General features: G+C 37.3%; 2 protein-coding genes and 1 pseudogene across 17 annotated transcripts in view; 1 reads left to right on the top strand and 2 right to left on the bottom strand.

Moving 5' to 3' along the window:
• Nucleotides 1–26,617, top strand: part of DLG2 (discs large MAGUK scaffold protein 2) — a 2,230,265-nt gene that overhangs the window by 1,022,619 nt on the left and 1,181,029 nt on the right. The gene's annotated exons all lie outside the window — the stretch shown is intronic.
• The window catches only part of TMEM126A (transmembrane protein 126A), a 1,099,470-nt gene that overhangs the window by 1,051,073 nt on the left and 21,780 nt on the right, over nucleotides 1–26,617 (bottom strand). The window lies entirely within an intron of this gene.
• The window catches only part of LOC126935720 (60S ribosomal protein L9-like), a 62,241-nt pseudogene continuing 50,298 nt past the window's right edge, over nucleotides 14,675–26,617 (bottom strand).

The raw sequence follows: 26,617 nt of genomic DNA, 5'->3' as shown, positions 1-26,617 counted from the left end.
ACTGGCAGAATGCCATTCAGAACATTTGAGCACAGGCTAATGAAACATTTGCCTGGGTGGATGAAAAGGCCCCCTGATAGAAATTAAGAGTTACATTTGCATAGTTTCCTGCTATTTACAAGCACTTGTACATACGTCTAATTCTCATAACCACTCTATGAAAAACAAAACAACAAAGTACAGTTTGGTCATCATTTTACAAATGAGGATAAAGAGGTTTAGAGAGATTTTGAATTGTCCATCATCACAGAATGATGCGACAAAGCCAAGAGTCACACCCAGATCTTCTGACTTTAAATTCTGATATTCTTTCTTCTGGTGAGCTCCATCTCTCCAAATCTGGGCCCTTTCTTCTGAATATTTATTTTCTCTGTAACTTAGTTGTTTTTTTTTTTAAGTAATTTTTTTAAGTATTTAAGAAATAGCATGCAGTAGCCCATTAAGTTTATTTTCTTTGTTCTCTAGTAAATCACTAAGGATAACAGAAAAATGTAACTCTTGGCTCGAAGGAGATTGAGGATTATTTGTGCCATTGGACAACCCCAAGCAGGCTGCTCAACATTAAAGCATATGGAGTCAAAGTATGTTTGCATTCTCTTGAGGTTTTTGTCACTCTTTTTAGAAATTGAGTAACTGGATTATAGGTCAGTGTTCTGCTTATGTTTCTAGTTTTTGTAAAATATGAAATGAGAGGAGATTGGAATGGGATGGGAGGAAATAGAATGGTTAAATTACCCTGCAAACCTATTGATAATGGGTACAACACACAGGGCAGATCAGAGTCTTTCATATATCAAAGATAAACAATTGGCCAGCATTTTCATTTTTCTAGGGGAAAAAATGTTTATCTACACATTACAAATGGAACTTCAATTAAGAGAAACAGAAATTCAGAAATGCTATAAAACCTTTAGATACGTTTCTATCTCAAGGCGGCTTCCGTTTAAATAAATCAGGGTAGAAAAAAGTGAGTTTACCAAAGCTCCAGTCTTTAAGGAGACAGGTGATCTGCTGAGGACAAAAGATGGAGAGGAAGAGAGTGGTAGGAAGTCTGCTGAAACCAGAGCTACATCGGGGTCCCAAGAGAGGAATGTCAGCAAACTCTTGCCTCTGAACTTCATGCCAGCACACACTACTAAAGTAAGGGAATGAATGTGATGAAGCAAAGGGTTGGTGTCAGGTAGCTTTGGATCCAACAAACATTTTCTTTGTGCCATGTACAAAAGTAAGTAATTTCCAGGCCCTGATATTGGACATACCAGCCAGCTAGAGAGAGAAGTGAATAAATACTAAAATTCAAAACAGCACGTCCTTTAATACAGTTGGAATAATGGTATAAATGACAGGACTTACTAAATGGTGACTATAGGCAAGATTTATTATGTATCATTCATTATTTGATTATATCCTACCAATGACCCTGTGAGGAAGCTACTATTTTATTCCCAGTTACAGATAAGAAAGTAGGGATCAAAGATTGGCATAGTTTGCAGGTGAAAAATAGTCCCTCCCCCCAGGAAAGTGATCCATGGTAGACTGCAATTCTTTGAGAAAACATTTATGAATATCCAGTTATGCTTTAGATGATATAGGGCATTTAAAGGTAAGCAATCCATAGCCCCTGCCCTCACAGAGTTTGTAATAAGTGAGAAGAAATTAGACAAATGTGATAATCTTCAAGATTCATTGAGAGATGGGATGAGGTGAGTGTCACAAAAAACTTCACTTCTAGGAGGATATAAGGGTTACAAAGAAGTTCCATGGGTGAATTGCTTGTGATAGCAATGGAGAAGAAAGCTTTTGGATCTTCAGAAGAGAGGGTCCTCAGGTTCATGGTGTGACTTGTGGACACTGTATAATGTATTACTAGAGTTATAAGACATCACTTCATATTCTACTAAGAAAGTATTCAGTCTTACGTACTTGGTCACCTACAAATAGAAAAGCTGATTTATAACCAACACTGAGTTTGCATGAGGAACCTAAGGCTAAAGATCTTTTCTGTAGGAATGTCTTAGGATTCTGGAATGATGGAGATGCCAAATGCCTCTCCCAAGAAAGGCTAGAAGAGACAATAAGCTACTAATTCCTCCATCCTCTTCCTCACCCTGCCCCATCCTGTTATTGCATGAAAGAGCCAAGAGAACGCCTGACACTGAGAAGAGCAGGAGACATTTTCCTGAGACCCAAGTGGAAATATTTGCTCTAATATCCCATAAGTTAGGAGGAAACATATACTGATAGAATTATAACTTAGGGAGCAGGATCATCACTCTTGAATGCTTCTAATGTGTCTGCTCCTGTCATGATAGAGCAAGAGAAATACTCAAACAGGAGCTGACACATGTGAGGCCAGTTCAAGTTGATCATGTAAGAGACTATCTAAACAAGTGAGGATGTTTAACTAAAGGATAAACGATGTTGAGGTAACAGGGGAGTCATTAGTGGAAGCAGGCGTATGGAAACTCATTACTTACTGGTTTCAAATAACTGACTATGTTAGGAGACTTTGGTCTTGCTCTGTTGATTGCAGGGATTTCAAGGTAGGCATTAGGTGGAAGTTACTAGGAAGCTCATTTCAGTTTAATGTAACTTAGATCTTTTTGAAAGAGCCTTCAGTTAGAATTGAAACTGCTCTGAATTTCTTTCTACATCTGTCAAGTCTGGAATCATATCTACTTTAATTATTAAAAATCTAATATTGGGCAAGGTGCAGTGGCTCACACTTATAATCCCAGCACTTTGGGAGGCCAAGGCAGGAAGATCACTTGAGGTCAGAAGTGGGAGACCAGTCTGGCCAACATGGTGAAATCCTGTCTCTACTAAAAATATAAAAATTATCTACACATGATGATGCATGCCTGTAATCCCAGCTACTCAGGAGGCTGAGGCAGGAATCACTTGAACCCGGGAGGTAGAGGTTGCAGTGAGTTGAGATCATGCCACTGCACTCTAGCCTGGGCAACAGAGCCAGACTCTGTCTAAAACAAAAAACAAAAAACAAAAAACCTCCAATATTGGATTCTGTTATACCTCACCATTGTCCTGCACTATCTTGTGAAGCACACTGACTTTAGATTTGGAGTGCCTAGATTTATATCCAGGTTCTTCCTCTTGCTAACGCTGTGCATTGGGTGAGTCACTTAATAACTTAAGCTTTAGTTTTCTCATCTGTAAGATGGATCTAATAATAATAGTTAAAAGGTTTAAATGAAATAATACTTATAGCAGTTGAACCTGGTCCCTGGTATTCAGTAAGTACTAAAAATGGTAATTAATTTTATTTTTCTTGGCATATCTATTTTTATATGCAAATGTCCAAATCAACAAACTTATCCCAGACCTATCTTCTTGACTTTAGATTTTATCCCAAAGCTATTGAAAAAATCTTTCCTTACACATTCCATAAACAGTTTGATTGCAAATGTCAAAAGCTGATTTCATTGCCTTCTTTAAACATGATCCTGCTCCTGTTTTGTCTGTGACAGTGAATGCCACAGTGATCCAATCGATCTCTCAAGACAGAAGGGTGTGCATTACCCTAAATTTCCTCCCATAGCCCATACACCTGATCAATAATCAAGCATTGATATAAATCTATCTCTTAAATAACTCTTGCATATCTTGCATTCCTCAACTATTATCTCTCATTGGACTATTACAAAACTCAAGAAGAAAAAAACTGACACACACAGGCGCGCGCACACACACAAATGTCTAACTTGGTTTTGCATTAAAGCTATGACAAACTCTAGAAAGAAGTGACACATTTACAATATTTGCTCTTCCAGGAACACAGAACATTCTTCATGTATTCAAATGTTTCATGCTTCTTGCTTAGGTATTATAGCTTCTTTCATAATCATCCATCTATCATTCTTCCAGACAAGCCTACTTTATTCCTCTTTTTCCTCTAAAACTCTACTGCTATATTAATCTAGTCTTTACTCATATATTTACAGGAATATTCTTCATCTCCCAATGTACCTCCTCCACCTTCAATAATTCTGACAACTTCATTATTACTGGCATTAAAACTTGTATATTGGTACTCATGACTCTTTGGGGTCTTAAGAATATATGAAAAAGTTTGATGCTGAACTGGATCACAGAGTTTTCACCTTTCATGGTGCCTACTAGTGTTATGGAAGCAAAGTTACAGATGTCTCTAGTCCAGTCTCCAAGGTTACATTTTTCCATAGCTTATACAAGTCACAAAAATCCCTTTTCCCATTAAAACATTTCCCAACGCCTCATTAGTTACAAATGCCATCACATCAACATAATAATTCACAAGCCATGGTCTGTTTTCCAATACCAATGGCTTCACCTGATTTTGGATTCCAACAACCTGTGACCATCTCAAGCAGTGTGAAATTCCCCAGGAGACAGAAGATGAGTGACCTTTGCTCCCTTCATGGCTTTGAAAGCTTATATTTTCATTTGTCTCAAGACACATAGCATCTTCCCGTGAACTCCGAAAAGTTTTCTGGATCTGGACTTTACTGAACATCTTAGTATCAACAGTATCACTGAGTTCTCCCCCATTAGCATAATTAATTGGTCCAAAAGTACACAAATACTACATAACAACAAGAAAAGGCTAAGATTTTCTGAGACAATATGGAGTGCAGTTTAACTCTTATAGTTGCAACAATAAGTATGATGAAATCACTTGGGAAGAACTTATAGATGAAAAGAAAAGAGTGAGCCTGAGAATGCCCAGTGTTTAAACGGGAGATGGAGGGAGAGGATGCTCTAAAGAAGATGGAGAAAGAGCAGGCAGAGTTAGAGTTAGAGATCAACTGGAAGGTAACGGTATCATGAAAACGAATATATTGATGAAGGAGTCAACAAAGTCAAATAGCTCAGAAAGGTCAAGTAAGATAATGTTTGCTTTCAGAAGAAAAAAAAGTACAGCGTCTTTGGAGGGCATTTTGATAGTATCCATCACTTTTTAAAAAGCACAGATCCTTGAGACTTAGAAATTCCATTTCCAGAGATTTACCATGAAAACCGTACTTCAACAAATGCACAAAAATTATATATATAGGAAAGTTTATTGTAAGTTTTCTGTTATGGTAAAATCTATTATATTATAGCATAGTCACACAATAAAATATAGTTTAGCTCTTAACTACTGTGATCAGTATATACTTATTGGGAGAGCCTCTGAAGCATACTATTGAAAAAGTAACAACATAAGAGACTATGAATAGCAGTTTAGTAAGAGGTTAAGCAAGAAGGAGCATAGCTCTCTGGCTTCAAAATCAAGATCTGCTACTTACTAGATATAGGATATTGCAAAGTTTCTTAATCCCACTGTGTCTGTCACTTCATCAGTGTAAACAAAATAAACAAGATTCTCGTACCTTCTCACTGTTTGCTTTGTATGACTACTCCAGTTGGCTCAAGCTTTTTTGAGCCTTTTAACTGTAAATAATGATCTCCATTCAGTAATTAAGATGTCCAATTTCTCAATAATAGTCTCAATTCAGTAACGAAAATGTCTAGTCTCAGGCCAAAACTCCAACATCTCCAATACCTATAACAAAAGAGAGAGAAGGTTCTTTTCATTTGGTAATTAGGAAGTCATTGGTGACTTCCACATGGGTGGTTTCAGTGGAGTAATGAGGGAGGAGAGTTCCATTGTAGTTGGTGAAAGGTGAATGAGAGGTAAAGAATCGATTAAACAAATGTTGGCAGACTTTTGCAGCAGCTTCAGAGGAAAAAGTTAAAATAGAGGAAAGAGATACATTTCTGAGGAGATGGAATGAATAGATGAAATTTTTAGCTCATGGGGTACATTAGTTTTGAAATAGAGGCTACTAGAGTACACATCACCTGGAAGCTGAAAGGGTCCTTTCTTGGTACCTTGTATTTACTCTCTGAGGGAGAGAGATGATATTATGGACTCAAAGAATGTGGTGGAATTTGCAATAGTCTCTGAAGGAACGTGAGAAAAGGGAACTCCCTAGAGTCATCTCTAGGATTTCTGAGCAACTTTAAGAGCAGGTCTGAGTTTGGAGATATACTTCTGGAAGGGCAGAATTGGTGTGGCTCTGTGATTTTCCCTGGAATCCTTCCTTAGAACTAGGATTGCAGGCATAAAGCATGCCTTCAGGGCCATGCCACAGGCAGTCTCAGAGGAATCAAAGCACAAAATGGGCCAAAGACAAGATCTGGCCACCTCACTATTTTGCTGCAGGCCAGTTCCAGTAGACAACAAACGTATCAAATAAAGAGTTACACAAAATATATTTTTGTATAACTTCCCCCTTAAAAATGTAGTACCTTGATTTTCCTGTTTAAAAACATTTTACAAAACACACAAATCATAGCCACTATGAGTAGCTATATGCATTAGCACCTAATTCATCAATACCCTGAAATCAAATATTTGGGTTTATTTAATACATGAATTTCTCTCCACCCTATTCATTACACAGCCTTTCTCCTTCACTACTAATATCTACCTCATGGGGCTTTATTCTGTAGGATGCTGAGTTGGTCCCATTATATAAAAATGAATATTTTCTGCTGAGTATCACAATTCATTTTAATGGTCTGTTATAACTTTTTGAAAATGGGATATTTGTACATGGTGACACTCTATAAGGAAACTGTTACTAGGGAATTAGTGGTATTAAGGATTCATCAGAGAATCCTTAATGGTCACATTCAAGGGCTCTAAGGTTTGTGGAACTTTTGAGTGCATGTCAGTACTCAAGATCCAGGAAGAAAACAAAGAACAAAACCTGCAAAGAAAAATGGCCCCAATTCAAAGCTTATGTAGTTTAAGTACTTGGAAGCTTTATACCTGAATCATTGGAGGGGATATCAAAGAAAACCCTACATGTCATTTGTAAATATTCACATTTTATTCATTTTGTTGCTTTAGAAAAAAAAATAGGAAGTCATAATTACTCAGAAATGAGGCAGCGTGGCACTGTCTTTGTGTTGTTATAAAGGAATACTTGAGTCTGAATGATTTATAAAGAAAAAATTTTTATTTGGCTCATGGTTCTGCAGGCTGTACAAGAAGCATGACAGGAGCATCTCCTTCTGGTGAGGGCTTGAGGTTGTGTGCGTGTATGAGATATATATATACACACACACAGACACACACACACACACGTATATATATATAGAGAGAGAGAGAGCGAGTGCGAGCGAGCGAGACGGGGCGGGGATTGAGGGAGGTATGCCAAGCTCTTTTCAATAACCAGTTTTAGCAAGAACTAAGAATGAGAACTCACTAATTACCAAAAGGAAGGCACCAAGCAGTGCATGAGTGATTCACCCCAATGCTCCAAACACCTCCCACCGGCCCCCACCTCCAACATTGGGTATCAAATTTCAACATGAGATGCAGAGGAGACAAATAGCCAAATGATAAGAGGGTATAATAGAGAAAAATGAAATAAAATGAAAGTCAAGAAGCTACAGTCTTCCCCTGAGATTTCAATTTCTCACACAAATTTTATCTACTTGTATCTCTGTATTAAACTGGGAAGGACTAGCATTCATTCTGAATCCATTTAACTATGACACAAACACCCTAGAATGGATGTGCCCTTTGCACTAGTGACAAAATAGGCCTTTGGTAATCAAGCTATCAGAACCAGCCTGTTTCTTCTTCTATGAAGGGGGTGAATAATGCGTCTCCAAGATCCTTTTTAGTATTAACACGCATAGCATTCTAAGTGGCCTCTATTCTCAAGTGCTTGTAATCAAAAGTGCCAAATAAGATGACTTGGATATAAGAGCACAGGTTTTGTAGGCAGTAAGATCTTGTTCATAAACTAGTTCCTGTTTTTACTAGCTATATTACCTTGGGTAAGTTACCTAAGGTTTCTAGGCCTCATTTTCTTCATCTGTAAAAGAGGCTAATAATTCCTACTTTATGGAATTATTGTGAGAATGAATTGGAGTATGCTAAGTACTAAGCACCATAACTATCACATGGTAAAATCCCAGTAAATGGTATATATGATTAATATTAATGAATACTCATACAACTAAAGAGGGGCATGTAGTATTTGCTGCACATGGAAATCATTTCTGTGTACATTCACACCAAATTTGGGTAATAAATGCTAGAAAGCCTAATAGGAGCCTCTTTAGCCCCCAAATACTGTTCACATCTCTATGACAGAAGTTACTGAACCAACTGTGTCACTGACTAGATGTGAGCTCTCATCTGCAAGTCATCTACGAACATTTAATGAGTACCTAATGCATCCTCAAGGAGTTTATGATCTAATGGCTACCTGACTATCTATAGGTGTTTAATAAAGATATTTAAATAAATGCAGAAATGAGTGAATAGGCTAATGGAATTAATCTTGGAAAATTTACACAGGAAAAAATTTCGATCATCAAACTTAATTTTGAAAACACTTCTACCACACTGGTCTGTTGAAATACCTAGAAAACAATAATCGTAGTCTGATGTGCCTAGGATTTGATGCACGCTTGCCTTTGTTGTTTATATTTCATTGAATACATTACGACCCAATATTATCACTTGTTTTATAAGAAATATTAATTTGATGATGATTGTAAGTATAAGTCTAGAGAGGGCATCATTATCATTTATTTTTATATATGTATACAAAGATGTCGGAGCAAAACCTTCTCTCCCACTATTTCTTCAAGTGGCATAATTGTACATGCCTTTCTAAGTGCAGTTAAAATGTACCTCCTATATGAATGTACCTCTTAATTCATTCTTTGTACCTTTATAGCTCTTATGCCATTAGTACCTAAAATATTTATTATATATGTCCTCCCCAATAGAATTAGATAATATGTTATGTACTGTATATGTTATAAATGCCTCTAGCATTTATAAATTTGTATTATGTTTGTTTAATATTTACCTGTCTTACTCTCTCAATACCTATACACACAAGTCACATATAAAGACATACGCTTTAAGCCCTTCAATGACAGAGAATATGCCTGGGTTATAACTTGTACTACTAATGTGTGAAGAGAGGATGTCCCATCATTAGACATCTGCTGGATAACATTTTGCATTTCAGGGTCCAGCACAGCGCTTATCATATGTGCATGCAGTAAAGGTTTGATGATTCTAATGAAAGGAAACTCTCAGTATATATTACTCAGCAGGGACTGACTAAAAACTTTATATTAATATTTGTTTTTTTCCTTTTTTTAAGTGTAAAATCTTGTGCTCTGAGGTTGTTATTTTTTGAACCAAAGTTGACCTTCCAGGCCATTGGTTTCTAGAATAGGGTTTTTTTTTTTCTTTTTACATTATGAAGCTTTGGATTCTGGTTGTTTTTGTCAGACTGAAACATCCAAGTAATTCATGCTGCGCCTGTCTTCTGGGTGATGAGAAGTCTGCAGAAGTTATGCTGGCCCCCTGCCTGGCTCTGACAAAGATGTCAAATAAATGCCAAAGAATTAAGGTCCAAAGAAGTTGTCAAGAAGTTACTTTCTTCTGTTTTCCCTCATACATTTTCTTAATTGCCAGCTTCTATAAACAACTGGCATCTTTTATTTTGTACCTGATTCAAATTCTTTGAAAAGTCCTTCTTTTCATTTACAGCCACGGAGGTGGTCAAACCCTGTGGTGTCAAGTACTCCATATTGATTCATTTGAATTTAAATAACCTGTATTTAGGGGAAAGGGATTATTTTCTTCCATCTACTGTGTGCATAGATTACTTGAAGCCACATAGTTTCTTATTAGCCACTGCAAACCAGTGCTAGAGAATACACCTGCACCCCTACCTTGAAAATTTTTAAGAGTCCACAGCTTTGCTTTTTATGGAAAACTAAAAACAAACAGAAAAATCCAAAACAAAGCATTAGATGTTTCAGAGCTGACCCACTTCTCAGAAATTTTCCGGAAGATGTCTCACACCATCATCATTGTGGAAGAAAAGTGACAAATTATTGTGTAGCTCTTTTCACTGAGTTAGCCTGAATGTTGTGAACCAGGTTTCGTATGTCCATCCAGTTGCGGAGATGCCTCACTGGAAATATGTTCTACTGGAGTGCATGCAATTAATAAAATCAAGCATGGGAAATATTAACCTGTGGTGCTCACCACTCTATGCAAAAACATTATTAAAGTTAATTATGGATGCTCACTTAATAGCTTATCCTTGTGTTCGATGAGAACCTTTCCCAAACTCTCAGAAGAAGTGAGCTACAATCTGCTCCTCAGGCTTTGGGCAAAAATAACTAACCTTCTTTTAGGCCCCATTATATATCAGATGTTGATAGTTACTTGACATATCTTATTTAACTCTTAGAAAAGGTACCTATTATAACCCCGTATCTTACTGATAATAATTTGAGGTTCAGAGACGTTCAATAGTTTGTCCAAGAGCACATAGCTAGTAGTTGGAATATGGAGAATGTGAACAAAGCCTGTCTCCCTCCATAGCCAGTTCCCTCTCTCTTATCCCTGACTGCTTCGTCTGTATCCAGTTTTGAAAGCAGGAGTGCCTGGAGGGTAAGGTCATGGTTTTGAAACTCTTAGGTAAATTTTCCATGCTAAGATATTAACTTTCTTAATGCAACTCTGCAGGTGTATAGATAATCGAGAATGTGCTGCAGTGTGATTTTTCTATGAATGAGAGCTATGTGTTTCTTTAGCACTGCAGGTTCCAAATTCAAGAGAATTTGTGTGTCTTGAAACAATGGCAGAGGATGAGGCAGAGGCCTTTGACTTAGTCATCCAAATCTCCTGTGTTAGCCACACAGTGCTCAGGCACCCACAGAGCACTCATTATTTTGTACATACAAAAATTATTATTTTCCCACTCTCCCCATTTTCTTTTCTTGGTCTGCTTAAAAAATTACTTCATTCCAATAAGACATCTTACATGTGTTTATACTGCCTTGCACACTATAATTTCAGGATGCTCTTTTGAAAGAAAACTTTACCAGGTAGCGAAGTAAGGTAATCTCATTGCTGGAGGAAGTGAAGAAATAATTTCACACTAGGAGATGCTCATACAGATGTGAGCCTCTCATTCTTCTGAATTGGGTTGAGGTTCATTTCACATGAAGCAGTGGGATAGGCTTAGAGTACCTAGATGGACCTTCAAAAAGACCCATCTCAGCCCCCGGGAAAACTCAGGAATGATTTCCAGATTCTTAATGTACTGCCTCTACACGTATAGATGGCCAGGTATTGGGGAAGCAAAAAATAAACATTTAGAAACAGGCAGGTTTGGATTTAAATTCCCTATCTACCGCTTATCAGCTCTGTATCTCTGGGCAGGATACTGACTGTTTGAACTTCTTTACTCATCAATAAAATGAGAATGATACAGCAACACTTACGTGGGTGATTATAAGGATTAGAGGTAACATATGTAAACTACCTGGCACAGTGATTCAACACATGGTAAGACTTTAACACCTTGTTGCTCCTATGGTTGTTTTCCTTGTCATATTTTAAAAATATCAGACATTGCTTTATAGGAAGCAGACTTGTATGCCCATTGGCTACAGAGGCATTTCTGTTGTTCTGCCAAGTAGCGAAAGAAAAGTTAAAAGCCCTACACACCTCTTCTTCTGTACAGAAGTCTTGGCCTAAGACAAAACAAACAAAAAAACCAAAGCAATTAGTGGTCTAAACTGTTATCAAGGTATGGGTGAAATCTCTGCTTTGTAAGAGATAAGATTCTCCTATTTTAAGAGAACCATCCTTCCAGATTTGAGGGACTAATAATTATATAGAACATTTTACAGTGTACATGGTGATTTTACTAACCTGCATTATGATTTTTCTGCAAAGGAAATCTATTTGGTCCCTTAGTATTGCTGGTGAGGAGACTGGGGTAACACCTGGGAAATAAAAGAGCTCGGTCATCAGATTCTACATCCTATGCTCTGAAGCTGCTTATGTAATGGTTATAACTGCTTTCTCTGTTTCTAAGGGAAGAAGTTACAAAAACTGCATTACTTGTTTGTGGTCCACAGAGATTTCCTTTAGAAAGTTACATCTTCATGAAATTCATTAAAAGGGCCCAATTCCTGAGTAGGCCTTCCTGGACAGACTGATTTGGCAGTCTAATCACCTCCCATCATGCCCCCCACACCCAAGTAACTAGCACAGCCTCAAAAGTGCCTACTGTGTACCCAGAGATACAGAGAATCTACCTTAAAATGTGTTAACAGGTGTATACATGGTGATGGAAAATAAATCAATTTAACTCTGGCCAGAGCTTGAATACAGTGGAATTAAGTTTAGAATGAAAGATATTTCACTGTCTTTAACCACCAGCTTAGACTGGAGAAGAAAAAAAAAAAGTACCGGAGACGAAAAAATTACTGTAGTATTATTTTAAGTATTCTTTTTTATGTAGGTAATTTTTATTGATTCTTTTAAAATAGCTAAATCAATTTGCAGGTGCTCTCTGGGGTTTCTTGATAGAAAAATAAAAGACCTTGTCTTTTCTTTGTGTCATTTCTCAGGGCTACTACAAAATTGTGCACACTGACTGTTCAATGCACATTATGTTGAAAAAGGCAAACACTTAGTCTGCCTCTCTGCTTCATTCCAACTAGGAGGTAAAACTGTCCACGTAGAGTGGGGAACCTCTAGCCCTGGTTAACAGGTAGCGCAGCAGGCAGGTGCATGTCTTCTCTTCTGCTTCCTTTATGGTGGATTCTATCTTACAATCAAGACTACAAGGAGATAGGAATTAAGAAAGCAACAGGAAGGCAAGCATTCCTATTGTTTCCCATTATACGCCCAGAACTTAATGTGGTGCTTGGTACATAGGAGCTATTTAATGTGAAATTTCTTTGATCTATGAGTGATTGCAGAAATTTGAGGTGTATCTCTATCACTTTAAAAGTTCTCATTATTGCAAAACATATTTATCTGTATTTGATTTATACTCCATACAAATTTATTCCTATGCAATTTAGGTAGGAAAAGTTTCGTATATACGAGGCTGCAGGAGTTGGCTTTAGTTTACTATAAGTATTATTTTTCAGGACTTTGCTATGTTACTTGGATGAATGTGGTTACTGTAAGTTTGAAAGTCATTGAGGAAATTTTAGTGGTAATTTAGGAGTAAGGTTTGATAATTCAAGCTCCTGTAGAAACTTATAAAGGAGTCAACCTGTCTTTTTTAATACACACACACATACACACACACACACACGTCACACACACTATATATATGTATGTGTGTGTATATATATATAAAACATATCCGCTCATGCACAGTTTCATTATTTGACAAAAATGGACATTTCTACTTCTTCTAATAGCAACTGGCATTTATTCAACAAACTCATATATAATTTATTACATGCAGGTCATGTTCTAAGAATTTTACAAATATTGAACTAATATATAGTCTTCATAACCTCATAAGTTAGGTACTGTTATTATGCACAGCAAGATTAAGTTCTTGCCTGAGGTAATCCACGCTTGAAAGTAGAATCGAGTCAGAGTTCTTAACTAGGTAGTCTGGCCTTGGATCCATTTAAATTATGCTGCCTCACTAAAGCAAAGCATCCAGGGAGGGGTAGGTCAAACCCAGGCTAGTGTACAGGAAAACATCAAGTTTGAAGCACCCCAGAGTTGCTGACTCTCCTGGAAACATGCAGTTTGTCTCATCATTAGGCTTTGAGCTTGTTTTAAGGATGGATTCATCAGGAAGGGGAATCTTTGAGAAGTCCATCTCCAGAGATCAAAGTGAAGGGCAACTGAGAAGGACATCTCTGAAGGAAGTCAATAGTAGCTAATAATAGCTACCATTTATTGAGTGCTTGCTGTGGGTTAGGCAATTTCCTAAAGACTTTATGTGAATTAATTTATGTCATCTTCAACATAACCCTCTTTAAAAAGGCATTATTAACTACCATCAGAGTGAACAGGCAACCTACAGAATGGGAGAAAATTTTTGCAGTCTACTCATCTGACAAAGGGCTAATATCCAGAACCTACAAATAACTCAATCAAATTTACAAGAAAAAAACAACCCCATCAAAAAGTGGGCAAAGGATATGAACAGACACTTCTCAAAAGAAGACATTCACGCAGCCAACAGACAACAGACATCAGTGATGATGAGAAAAAATGCTCATCATCACTCGCCATCAGAGAAATGCAATCAAAACCACAATGAGATACCATCTCACACCAGGTAGAATGGTAATCATTAAAAAATCAGGAAACAACAGGTGCTGGAGAGGATGTGGAGAAATAGGAACACTTTTACACTGTTGGTGAGACTGTAAACTAGTTCAACCATTGTGAAAAACAGTGTGACGATTCCTCAAGGATCTAGAACTAGAAATACCATTTGACCCAGTCATCCCATTACTGGGGATATATCCAAAGGATTATAAGTCATGCTGCTCTAAAGACACATGCACACGTATGTTTATTGTGGCACTATTCACAATAGCAAAGACTTGGAATCAACCCAAATGTCCATCAGTGACAGACTGGATTAAGAAAATGTGGCACATATACACCATGGAATACTATGCAGCCATGAAAAAGGATGAGTTTGTGTCCTTTGTAGGGACATGAATGCAGCTGGAAACCATCATTCTCAGCAAACTATCACAAGAACAGAAAACCAAATACTATATGTTCTCACTCATAGGTGGGAATTGAACAACGAGATCACTTGGACACAGGAAGGGGAATATCACACACCAGGTCCTATTGTGGGGAGGGGGTAGGGGGAAGGGATAGCATTAGGAGATATACCTAATGTAAATGACGAGTTAATGGGTGCAGCACACCAACATGGCACATGTATACATATGTAACAAACCTGCACGTTGTGCACATGTACCCTAGAACTTGAAGTATAATAATAAAAAAAAGGCATTATTGATATCTTCACTTTATATGTGGTGAAGCTGAGACAGAAAGAGTGTGAATAATTTGCTGGAGGATATGCAGCTGAGAGGCAGAAGCTGGGATTGAAATTCAGAAAGCGTGGATTCAAGGTCTGTCCTTGTAACTACTGTACTATTATGATCTTAAGGAAAAGAGACCATCGACTGTGTGTGACTCTAACACCTGGTTCCCCAGATCAGTTTCCCCAGAGGGAAAAGTGATCAGAATAAAATAAAATAAAAAATTTATTTATTTTTTAAATGTAAAAAAAAAATTCCAAATCTCTTTCTCTATATATATGCATTTTTTTTTCTTTATTTTGAGATAGAGTCTTGCTCTGTTGCCCAGGTTGGAGTGCAGTGGCCTGATCTCGGCTCACTGCAACCTCCACCTCTCGGATTCAAATGTTTCCCCTGCCTCAGCCTTCTGAGGAGCTGGGATTACAGGCGTGCACCACTACGCTTGGCTAATTTTTGCATTTTTAGTAGAGATGGGGTTTCACTATGTTGGTCAGGCTTGTTTTGAACTCCTGACCTCGTGATCCACCTGCCTTGGCCTTCCAAAATGCTTGGATTGCAGGTGTGAGCTACCATGCCTGGCCATCAATAGGTGTTTTATTGCATCATTTATATATCACAAATAGGTCTTAGGAATCATCCAGCATCTTGTTTCTGTAGCTGGACAACTCTTAGATCTTATTCATCATCTTGCAGAACTTTTCCTTTTTCAGAGACATAGATACCATCCAAAAGTTTTCTGATATTTTTGTTTTTAACTATTGTGGCTTGCCGAATCAAAGCAGCTGAATTTGAAATAAGCTCAATGTTGTTTCCTTCAAAGATTAATTCATCGTTCTGGGCTTGAGATATCAAACAAGCAACATTTGGCCTTATCCGAACCCTGAGGATTTATTTTTCATCCAAGAAATTTCAGATGTCAACAAGAGACCCACTATCTTGGATAACGACATTGATGGGGAAGTGAGCATGCACAGACCTCATCTTGTAACGGAAACCCACTGTAACACCCTTGATCATGTTCTGTGCATGACTACAAAGAGTACAGACAGTAGCCAGGTCTTTTATGTTTCTTCATTTGTCAACTGGAGCCTCTTGTTCTTTCCAAGGAGACTGAGTTCTACATTAATATGACAGAAGTCCCTTCACAGGGTTCCTCTGGGGCCCTTCACAATAACTGTGTGTCCCTTCAGAGTAATGTTGATGTTTTCTGGAGTGTTGACAGTCTAATTGCTAAGAAAGTCTTCATTCTTGCCATAGATGTGGCAAAGAGCGAAGTAAAAATTTTAGAATTGAAATAGCTCATAGGCTTATTATCTTCAGGAAATTAATAGAATGGGGAGATGAGGAGACGCTATTGTCAGTCTGGAGGGATGAGGAAGCCTACTCAGACAGATGTGCTGAGCAGCCTGAGAGTGGGAAGCATACTGGGCATAGGAAGGAATTGGATATATCGAGAAGAAAGGGAACTGAGAAAGCATATCTGACCCTGGGAGGGAACATTGGCATTGAGGAACCCAAGGCCCATGTGTGACTTTCTTTGCTAATTTGGGAAGAGCCGCTAATAATGTTTGAAATTAGGACTCCAGAGGCAGTACCAAGTAGCAGGCAGATGTTAGCCAATAAGTTCAGGAGCATTGGGTTTTAGTCTTAGTAATTAGCCTTATGACCTCACCAATGCCCTGGAATTAAATGGTCTAATGTTCCTTCATACAATGTACAAGGCTTGAAGTCAAGCAAACCTTTATAATAAGTACTAAAACTGTCAGTGTTATAAGATGGCAACTGCTATTATTTTTTTATGCTTTATTTATGGATGCCTTAATGATTCTTTGGTTTTACAAAAAGAAAATAATCAAAAGGTCACTTTTAGGCAAACACACACACACACACACACACACACACACAGATATCTGGAATATGCTGCAGTTGTATTGCCATTTCAGAACATGAAAAATATGTTCAGTACAAAACATTCAATAAAATAAAAAGTATGGCTAGTTGAACAATTTCAAAAAATAACACTCAGATTATATTAGACCAAAATGTCAAAAATAAGCAACTCTTTCCAAATGCTAGAGTCTGGGATCCTATTAGAGTAATATTGGTTTATTGAATGAGGAAACTTAAATAAATGAGAAGGAATTCATAACATACTTGATAAAATAAAATAAATTAAAAAGTTAAAGAGAGCTAAAGACATAAGCTGAGTATATTCATGCAGACGTGATGTGAAATCACACTGAGTGCTGTCAGATTTTATCAGTGGTCCTCAGGTTGGGTATCCCAGAAGTTCCAATAGAGATTCTTGAATTATATTCAGTGTTTCAGTATAAATATGCTGGTAATGATAGCCAACAAGCTAATGAAGGTATGAAGTGTTATACTGGAATTCTATTAATGCAGTATTAATGGCATGTTGACCAAAACTCTAATTTGCTGAACACACACACACACACACACACACACACACACACCCCACACACTAAATATTAAATCAAACTAATAATTTCTGAAGATAATACAGAAATTCTGTGTTAAGTCCCATGATGAGTTATGGTCTTTGGAATATTTGATTTCCTCTATTCCTTCTACTTCAGACTGTGGTTCTATTATTAAATTTATAATGAAACAAAAAGTATGGCTAGTTGAACAATTTCAAAAACTAACACTCATTTAACTTTATAATGGATAAAGTATGTACATGAAAGCCAGACAGACAAAGAAGTTCACATTATAGCTCCATCATTTTGTTGCTTTTAATCTTAAATGATTATTCATCTTAACTACTTTGGGTCTAAACTTCTTCCCTTGCAAAAATGGGACTGTCACCTATTTTGTTAGGTTGCCATCAAATGTAAATGAGAAAACATAGGACAGTGTTTGGCACATAGTAAACACACACTAAATACTCATATTGTTTCTCTTCCCCATCTTTTCTATGTTACTATTAATCACTGAATTTTAGTGAAAGTTAAGTTATCTATTTATATTTCCTCTTCACCTTCCATTTGGTGCCAAGGACACATTTGGACCATACAGGAGGTTAAGCAAAGATTACAATTGATGTTCTTCCTTATGTTCTGTCCATTTTTATTACCCTTGTTGAAATTGCTTATTTGCAATCTGGACAGATTTCAAGACAATGGATTGAACAACACATCTAATATTGGGTCAAAATGAAAGTAGAGGTTGGAACTGCTAAATCAAAGATGAAATCGCCAACCAAGCGAACAAGTTTTCATTCCAGCTCTCTAAAGCAAACATGAGGTAGAGAAACCGGACAGAAAGTAACATAGTTAAGAAAGTCACTGAAGTCATTAGCAGAGGCTAAATGAGCTTTATATTGGCATGTTGTAAATGTTTAACTTTTTCTAAGCCTCACAAAAGCTTGAGAGTTCTGCTAGAAAATCTTGTAAGAATCAAATTTGTACCTCTTACTTGTTCCAGAGTGCATGTTTTGAAGAGACTGCACTACACTGTAAACCAAAAGCTTCACACTAAGAACCATCTCAGGCCATAGACCTCAGATTTATATTAGAGTTCAATCACAGACCACAGAACAAAATGAGCTGAAGTGTCTAGAGAGTAGTGCCTGGCACTTTTGCCTTTGGCATTGCTTTGCTCTGAATCTGAACTTTCGCAGACAAGAACAAATGAAGTCATCTTTCTCCCTCTCTTGTTTCCCTTCAATCCCAAGCAGCTGCAGTTTGGGGTTATAGTTTGTCCTGCTATTTAACCACCTGCCTTTTCAGAGGTCCATGACAATTCAATTCAGTTCTTTCAGGCATTTATCAAGCTGCTTCTCTAGGTTAGAACCTTTGGGTGATGCTGAAAATTCATCTTAGTCAAAGTCATGGCAACTGCTTTCAAGTTGTTCACTGTCTAGCAGCAGAGCTAGGTAATTAAACATTCAGTTCAATATGAACAATGCTGTGATAGAGATATAAATCATGTGGTAGCTTCACAGAAAAGAGTGATCACTTAGCCTGGGGGTGTTGGGAAACTTTTCATAATCATTGCTATAATCTTTGTAAGGGAAACTCCTTGTAAGCTTCTCGAGGTGGACTTCTCTGACTCTCCTTGTAGCCTGTCCTCTGGCCTTAAAAGCCCACTGGACATTGCTTCCTTTGGACACTTACCACACTTCACATAATGGTCTATTAATCTGTCCATTAAAGTGGGCATCCCAGCCGGGCACAGTGACTCACACCTGTAATCCCAGCACTTTGGGAGGCCGAGATGGGCAGATCATCTGAGGTCAGGAGTTCAAGACCAGCCTGGCCAACATGACGAAGCCCTGTCTCTACTAAAAATACAAAAAAATAAAAAATAAATAAAAAATAAAATAAATATAAAAAGAAGAAGAACATTAGCCGGGCGTGGTGGCAGGCACCTGTAATCCCAGCTATTAAGGAAGCTGAAGCAGGAGAATTGCTTGAATCCGGGAGGGGGAGGTTGTGGTGTGCCAAAATTGTGCCACTGCACTCCAGCCTGGGTGACAAGAGCAAAACATCCTCTAAAAAAATAAAAGTGGGCATCCCTTGAGATCAGAGATCTTAAGTTTTAAATTTTTTTCTCCAAGTACCTTATAATAGCAAAGAGCATTATATTATTTTCTTAAGAAATGTTAATAGAACAAATAAATATGACATTTGAATTAAGACTTACATAATGAGTAGCAGTGTGTCAGGTGTGCATTCCAGAACAGGAAAATGATGTGTCCTCTACCTAGAATAATAAAAACCATCATTTTTATGTGTCTGTTTTTTACCCAAAATGACAGTAAGAATTTTACAAAAATTATCTCTAAACATCATAATAATCCTGCAAGGTAGATGTTACTCTCTACAACTCACAGAAATGGAAACCCAGACCACTAGTAGTTGAATAACTTGGCCAAGGAGGCACAGCTGGTAGGTAGCAGAATCAGAATTTGAATCCTAGTCTTCTTAACTTCAATGTCATAGTAATACTACTGTGCAATACTTCTTAATCTGTGGAAGGAGCATATAAATCCTAGGCATTAGAATTTTAGGGAGGACTGTGGCTATTTCTAGGCCAAATGAATCTCTGAAGGCTCAAAAGATGTATTTCAGACTTTGATTTTTACACACACACGTGCATATACATACTTCTGTGACTATATATTTGTTTCACTCATATTCTATAAGAAAAAAAAACTTAATCTGCATTGTCCAGATTAGCAAAGGGTAGAAAGGGAAATTTATACATGTACCCTAACTTAGTCATTCAGAAACACCAACATAGTTCCTCCCAAACAATGTCTCATTGGTTTTCTGAAACCATGGTAAACTACCAAGTTCTACATTTTGTCCTTGGCTTTTCACTGTTTCTCATTTATCCTTTAATTAAGGAATAAACTATTTATTGTTAAATGCCATAGTACACATTTTTGTGTGAAGAATGTATGAAGAAGCATTTGGCAGTATGGTGTTGTGGCTAAGAGCATAGATGTTAAAGGCAGACTTCAAATCCTGGCCATACCACTTTCTTAGTATGTGATCTTGGTGGGAGGAGGTTACTTAACTTCTCTCAGTTTTACTTTCCTCATCTGTAAAATGAGAAAGAAGACAGAGTCCTTGAGGGAATTAAGTGAAATAATGTGTGCGACGGCTTAATATAGTGCCTGGAAATACAGGTGCTTTGTTTTCTGTATTTGTTTCTATCTTCATAGTTAATGTCCTAAACAAAATAATGAGAGAAATGCATAGCTGAATGGAAAGAAAATACATATACAAGTATTATATAATAATAATTGTATATTTATAGTTCAAATAATCTATTTAACACATATGTATTAGGTATTTATTACAAGGAAGATGCTCAAAGTTCTAAATGCTTTAGCTTTCCATGCATGCCTGTATATTTTTCGTGTTCCTTTTAAAGCATCTACTGGGCAATAAATTAAGACCACAGTAGGCATCAGGCTTTTAGGTTAAAAGCCAAGAGTGGTAACGGGCATCAGTATTGGCCCCAAAGAAGGGTGGGTAAGGAATATAGAAGGGCTGTCCATCAAGCCTTTATCAGAAAGGCAGCATTCGACTTCCTGCCAACAGATGCCCAGTGGGCATGGTCACATGGGCACACCCAAGCTGTGGCTTTTAAGGGCAAATATACTGATCTTCTGTCTGAAATTCCCGCTGCCTGGGAAGAGCTAAAGGAAAGTTTCCTATTATTGTTTTGCTTTTCTCTGAAGAACTTCATAGGAAAACTGAAGCTTTGTTTTCTTCAAAGGATCACTTGCTCTTTGCAGAGGTCCCTGTTGGCATCCTCTCCTCTAGTGGGTTGAATTATTGTGCCTTTCTGAGGAACTTCTGGATTGCCCCTGTAATCTTCATCTATTGTGTCTCCATTTCCTTGTTGGCCTTGAGGATGTCCAGTATTTCCCCAGTTTGTGCTCCAGTGCTACTTTGTTAAAAGGCTTGTTTAAGCAGATTGAGAGGAAAGTGGGAGCTGCTGAAGCTCTTAATGCTTGTAGGACACAGCCTCCTTCAAGTTCGTTATCATGGTTTATGGATCATTCTGCAAAACCCCAAAAGCATATGGGGAAGGAGAGTGACATTTATTCATTCGTTTAGTCAGAAGGATAACTTTGGATAAATTAAATGTAACAAAGTTTAATTGAGAAAGAACAATTCACAAATCGAGCAGTCCCTCGAACCAGAATAGGTTCAGGGAGACTCTGGGCAGCTGTATGGTCAGAGATTTATGGACAGAAAAATGAAGGTGACATACAGAAAATGAAAGTAAGATACAGAAACAGCTGGATTGTTTACAACTTGGCATTTGCCTTATTTGAACACAGTTTGAATGGTTGTCTGCCTGTGATTGGCTGAAACTGATTGATAAAAGAGTAGGTTATACTCTGTTTACACATCCAGTTAAGTTACAGTCCACTATATATATATGAAGAAATCTTTAGTATGAACTTAAAATAAGTAGATAGTTTAGGCTAAACTTAATTTAACTATTTATTATGTATTTTTGAATACTTTATATGTGTCAGGGTCTCTACCAGCTCAGAATGTCAAAATGAATGAGACCTTTGAACTATAAAGGAGATCAAAGATCATGTAAAAGGAAGAGACTGAGAATCAGGGAGATGAAGGGGCTGATTGTGGGCAATACAGATGGTTACAAACAAAGTTGGATCTCAAATCCAGGTTTCTCAACCCAAATAGCCTGACATACTCTTCACATATGTTTTAGTGCCTAAGTTGCAGATGCCTCAAGTGCAAATAGAGCAGCTGTACAGAGCATTTTTGGTATGTATGTATGTATGTATGTATGTATGTGTTTTTTTTCTTTAAAGAATATGGCTAAATGTGCCAATAATTCCAGTCTCGTCATTATCCTGCTTCAGTTATTGCAGTGAGACAGCAAGCTGCCTGTGAGTACTTGCTTATTATTATTATTATTTTCTTGTTACAGCTGCCTTTGTTATTTCACTCAGTCCAAATTTTACTAAGAACCCAACAATGAGAGTAGGCCAGTGTGTGTGATTTGTTCAGTTCCTGCATCATAAGGATGGTCCTGAACTTGTATGTTTCTAGGAAACAAGCCTGGCCCATAGTCAGCATTCATCAACAACAATGACAGTGTATTGAGAAACTGCCGTGTGACAGCTCTGTATCAATATTTAATGAAGAATGAGACACAGAGCCTACCTTCAAGAAACATTTTTTTGACAAATAGTCATAATACACAGTAAGAAATGCTATGATAAAAATAAACAATGTTGTGGGAGACCAGAGGACAGATTCCTGTTGTCCAGGGAGAGGGGAAGAGGAGGTGGTCAAGAAATGTTTCTTGGAGTAAGTGGTGCACGAGTTGATTCTTAATGAATGAGTAGGGTATATTTAGTCCCCAGAAATCTGTGTTGCAGGAGGTATGGGTGGGTGAGAAGAGGAGCATATCCCAGAAAGAGGAAACAGGTTAGAAAAAAGCACAGAGAAGTCATGGTAATGGCTGGTAGTTAACTGTGGCTGAAACGAAATCTCCAGGGAAAAAAAGTGAGAGTTTCAGATGCTGTTGGGAAAGGTAGGAAAGGACCAGATCAAGAAAAGTTTTGAATAATAAGCTGAGGAGTCTGAACTTTGTTCTAAAAATAAGAGCAACTAAAGAGTTTCAAACAGGGAAATAATTGATTGCAGAAAGTCCAGAATGATTATAAATAGCCCTGACTTTCTCTAAATGGCTACACTGTTAATATACATGGATCATAAACATCATTTTATTTGAATTATTCTGGGTACCCAGCCTTTCTTCTTTTCATCTCAGGAGCAGAGTCCTATTTGATGCTGAGGAGTTTACTCAAGAAAGGAAAGCTATAGAATTGCTCAAAGTCATTCATAGCTACTGACTTATGAAGAAGGCATACATTTAATGTGTCCTTTTATTTGTGAATAGGAAAGATCCATATTACCCAAAGATAGGAGCTTGCTTGCAGTAAAACTAAAGGATGTAAAAATTTTGGAGTGTTGCTTTTTCTGATACAAGAAACTTTAAAATATAATCCTATTTCCAGTAGCAACCAAAAAGTCTAAGGGCAAAGCCCAAGCTGCAAAGCCTGAAGCTTCAGTTATTAAATAGTTTTAACATTTACCTTCAGGGATGGCTTAACCGTATTAGAAGAGCGGTCTGAAATTTGCTTGAATCATCTGTCTGCACTGCTAGACATGATTAACTTAGTGGAAGTTGGAACTCTTCAAACTTAAACCTGACTTTACTAAAGGCTGTCAGCTTACTATGGTAAATGCTCCTTTTAGTTCCATTTGTAAAATGTGATCAAATTTACATGTTCCAGTGTGCCTCTTCCTTTTCAGTCAGAGTTTCACTCTACTCTCAAAGGGAGCACTCTTCTTTTTCTAGGTCAACTGACCTTAAAACTAAAAGAGTCAATAAAGAGTCTTATTTCCAGTAATTTTTTTTCTTCAAACATAAAATAACCTGTGATTTTAAATATATTATTTTGGAGGGTTAGCGCTACCTTGGTAGAATGATCAATAAGGATTTGTCTGCTTCTCTCTTGGAAAAAAAAAAAAAAAACCAAGACTGACAGGATCTCTGGAGTCTGCTGTTCTTGTTGACAAGTGCTAAGCTTTTGATAGAATAACCTCTGAGTTCTATATTTGAAGTCTGGTATACATATTTCAACACAGAAAACTTCCATTTGGCAGTTTGGTATTCAGGTCTGCTACTGGGCAAGGCCTTAGGCAAAACTGCTTAGTATAAATAACATCTTCTTCTCACTGGTTCAGGCAAAGCCTGGGGTGTGGCAGTGAGGAAAAGCGAGTGAAATGACATTTATTGAATACATATGATGTTAGTGACTTCTCATCCTTTTATTTAGTTCTCATAATAATCCCAGGAAGCATGAGTTGTTATAAAAATTTTACCAAAGAAAAAACTATGACAGAGAAGTAAACAACTTGACCAAAATTATACAGCTAAGAAGTGGTAGAACCAAAATTTGTGCCTAGGTCTGTCTCCTAAATCTATTATTTTTTCTACTATTTCATGTTACCTGAAATAGCACCAGCTGGTACCTATGTTCCTTGCCACCCATTTCAAAACTTTCTTTTCAGTGAAGATATTTATTTTGTTGTATTGTTATTGTTGTCTTTTTATGTGTATGTATTGTGCAGGGGGGTAGTAGTGAAGTATGGCCTATTGTAATATCGTCTTGGTGCTGAGATCCTATGACACTTTGAAGTTCCAGGTTTCCCTGGTTCACTACACCGTCGTCTCATTTGATCACAGCAACATTTCTGTAAGGACATTTTATTGTGACAATTTGACAGAAAACAGAGGATTAGTAATGCTGTATTTCTGTTATGTGTCTTAAGATGAATTTTTGTCTAAATCTTAAATCATTTTCTCTACAGCACACTGTTCATTTTTCCCAAAATAATGTGATAGTGTCAGGAAATGTTATTATCCTATGACCAGTCTTCTTAATTATCATTTATGCCCATTCTCTTAGTTATTCATTCATTCATTAGGTAAACATTTCTTAATGGATTAGATTTTTTTATATAGGCTAAATACTGATCTAAGCCTAAGAGAAATAAAAATGGAGAAGATAGAGTCTCTGTTCCATAAGGAACACACATAATCTAGTGAATTATTTGCAATGTGCTCCCTGCCATTACTTTTGGTAGCCTTGTTTACCATTAAAACACCCATTTTTCTACATTGATACTCCATGGGGATGGCTCACCATAGAAACAAAACATTTTTTGTGTGTGAGAAATGCATTTATGCATTTAAGAATCACCCAGACCAAGTTCACAGAATTGGCATAATATTTCCTGAAACAAACAGAAAAACCAAACAAGTGCTAAGGTGATACTTCTGACTGGCTGCTATGCTATGTCAGGAAAGTGAGTGCAGGCTAAAGTGAACAGTGAAGCTGACTGCTAGAGTTCCAGAGCTTTCTTCACTCCCTGCTTCCTTACAAGGAATTGCTGGAACATAAAGAGTTATGCCATCAGATTAATATTGAGGTGAATTTTTAATGAAAGAAAATAGTTATAATGTATTATTCAGATAGAAAAATCAGATTAGAAACTATGTACAGTATCATCTTATTCTTAAGACAATCAATATATATGTCAATGCACATTAAAAAGTCTAGCATACTATCAGTGGCTCTATTTAATAGATAAGATCATACATTTATTTTTAATTTTTTTTATTGTTCTCACACTCAAGAGTTCTGCTTTTATCATAGAACAAGTGACATTTAAATTCTTATGATGTTTAAAAATGTTAGGAAAATGAAGGCCTTGCAGTTAAGAGCACAGCAAATTCTAAAGCAAAAGAGAGTTGGATTGAAAATCAGATCAAAGGAGGAAAGAGTCATAGTAGCAAAAAAGAGCTACCCCAAACCTAACCTCAGGATCAAAAAAGGGCTGGAGAAATGTTCCAAATGGTTTCTACAAGATTCTGTTGCCCCTTCTGAGTAATTTACTCAGACATAGGCTCCTGCTGTCTTTCCCCTACCCTAGAGGCTATTAGGAAATCACTGGATCTGCTGAGGCTGAATAGATGATGGTCTTGGGTGGCATTAAGGATTTCTTGATGGGTCAGTAAGGGAAAGGGTTGAGGAATATCACTCATTACTTGAGCCTGAAATCCTTCTTAGGTAGACCAAGGCAAGGGGCAGGTAAAGCAGACATGATACATCTGGAATGTGTCTCTATTGTACCTCAGTGGTTCTAAGAGTCATCAACTGCCTGGAGAGGGGCTTCACCCTCACAATAACTATGAATATTTTGGAGGTGTTTTATATTTATTTTAAGATTCTGTCTCTTGTAAACTTTATCAGAAAAAGGTAGTGGAACTTATTCTCCATTTTCCCTTTCTCTTATTCTTTCCTCCCTCTTTTCCTCTACTTTTCCTTTTCTCCCCCTTAACAGCTATCTCTGTAACTTCCTCTCCCTCTCTTCATTTGTCTGCCTTTTCTTTCTTCCATTTCTCAGTCATATCCCCTTGCCTGAGCTTTTGAGTATGTATGTGAGCACCTAATTTGCCAATTCTGTTAGGTAGTTGGCACACAAATGAATAAGATGGGCCCAGCATCTCTCCTGAAAAAACAGAGAATGACAGAGGGATTGTTAGAATACTTACTAAATATTATAACCTAAGGAAGAACTTGAAATCTTCAAAGTTTTCACATGAAGAGTAGAAACTTTTCCTAGGCACT

Source organism: Macaca thibetana, chromosome 14, assembly GCF_024542745.1.
Source record: "Macaca thibetana thibetana isolate TM-01 chromosome 14, ASM2454274v1, whole genome shotgun sequence".
NCBI classification, from domain to species: Eukaryota; Metazoa; Chordata; class Mammalia; order Primates; family Cercopithecidae; genus Macaca; species Macaca thibetana.
Note: the sequence above shows the minus strand (reverse complement) of the source record. Positions and strands in the feature narration are given on the sequence as shown.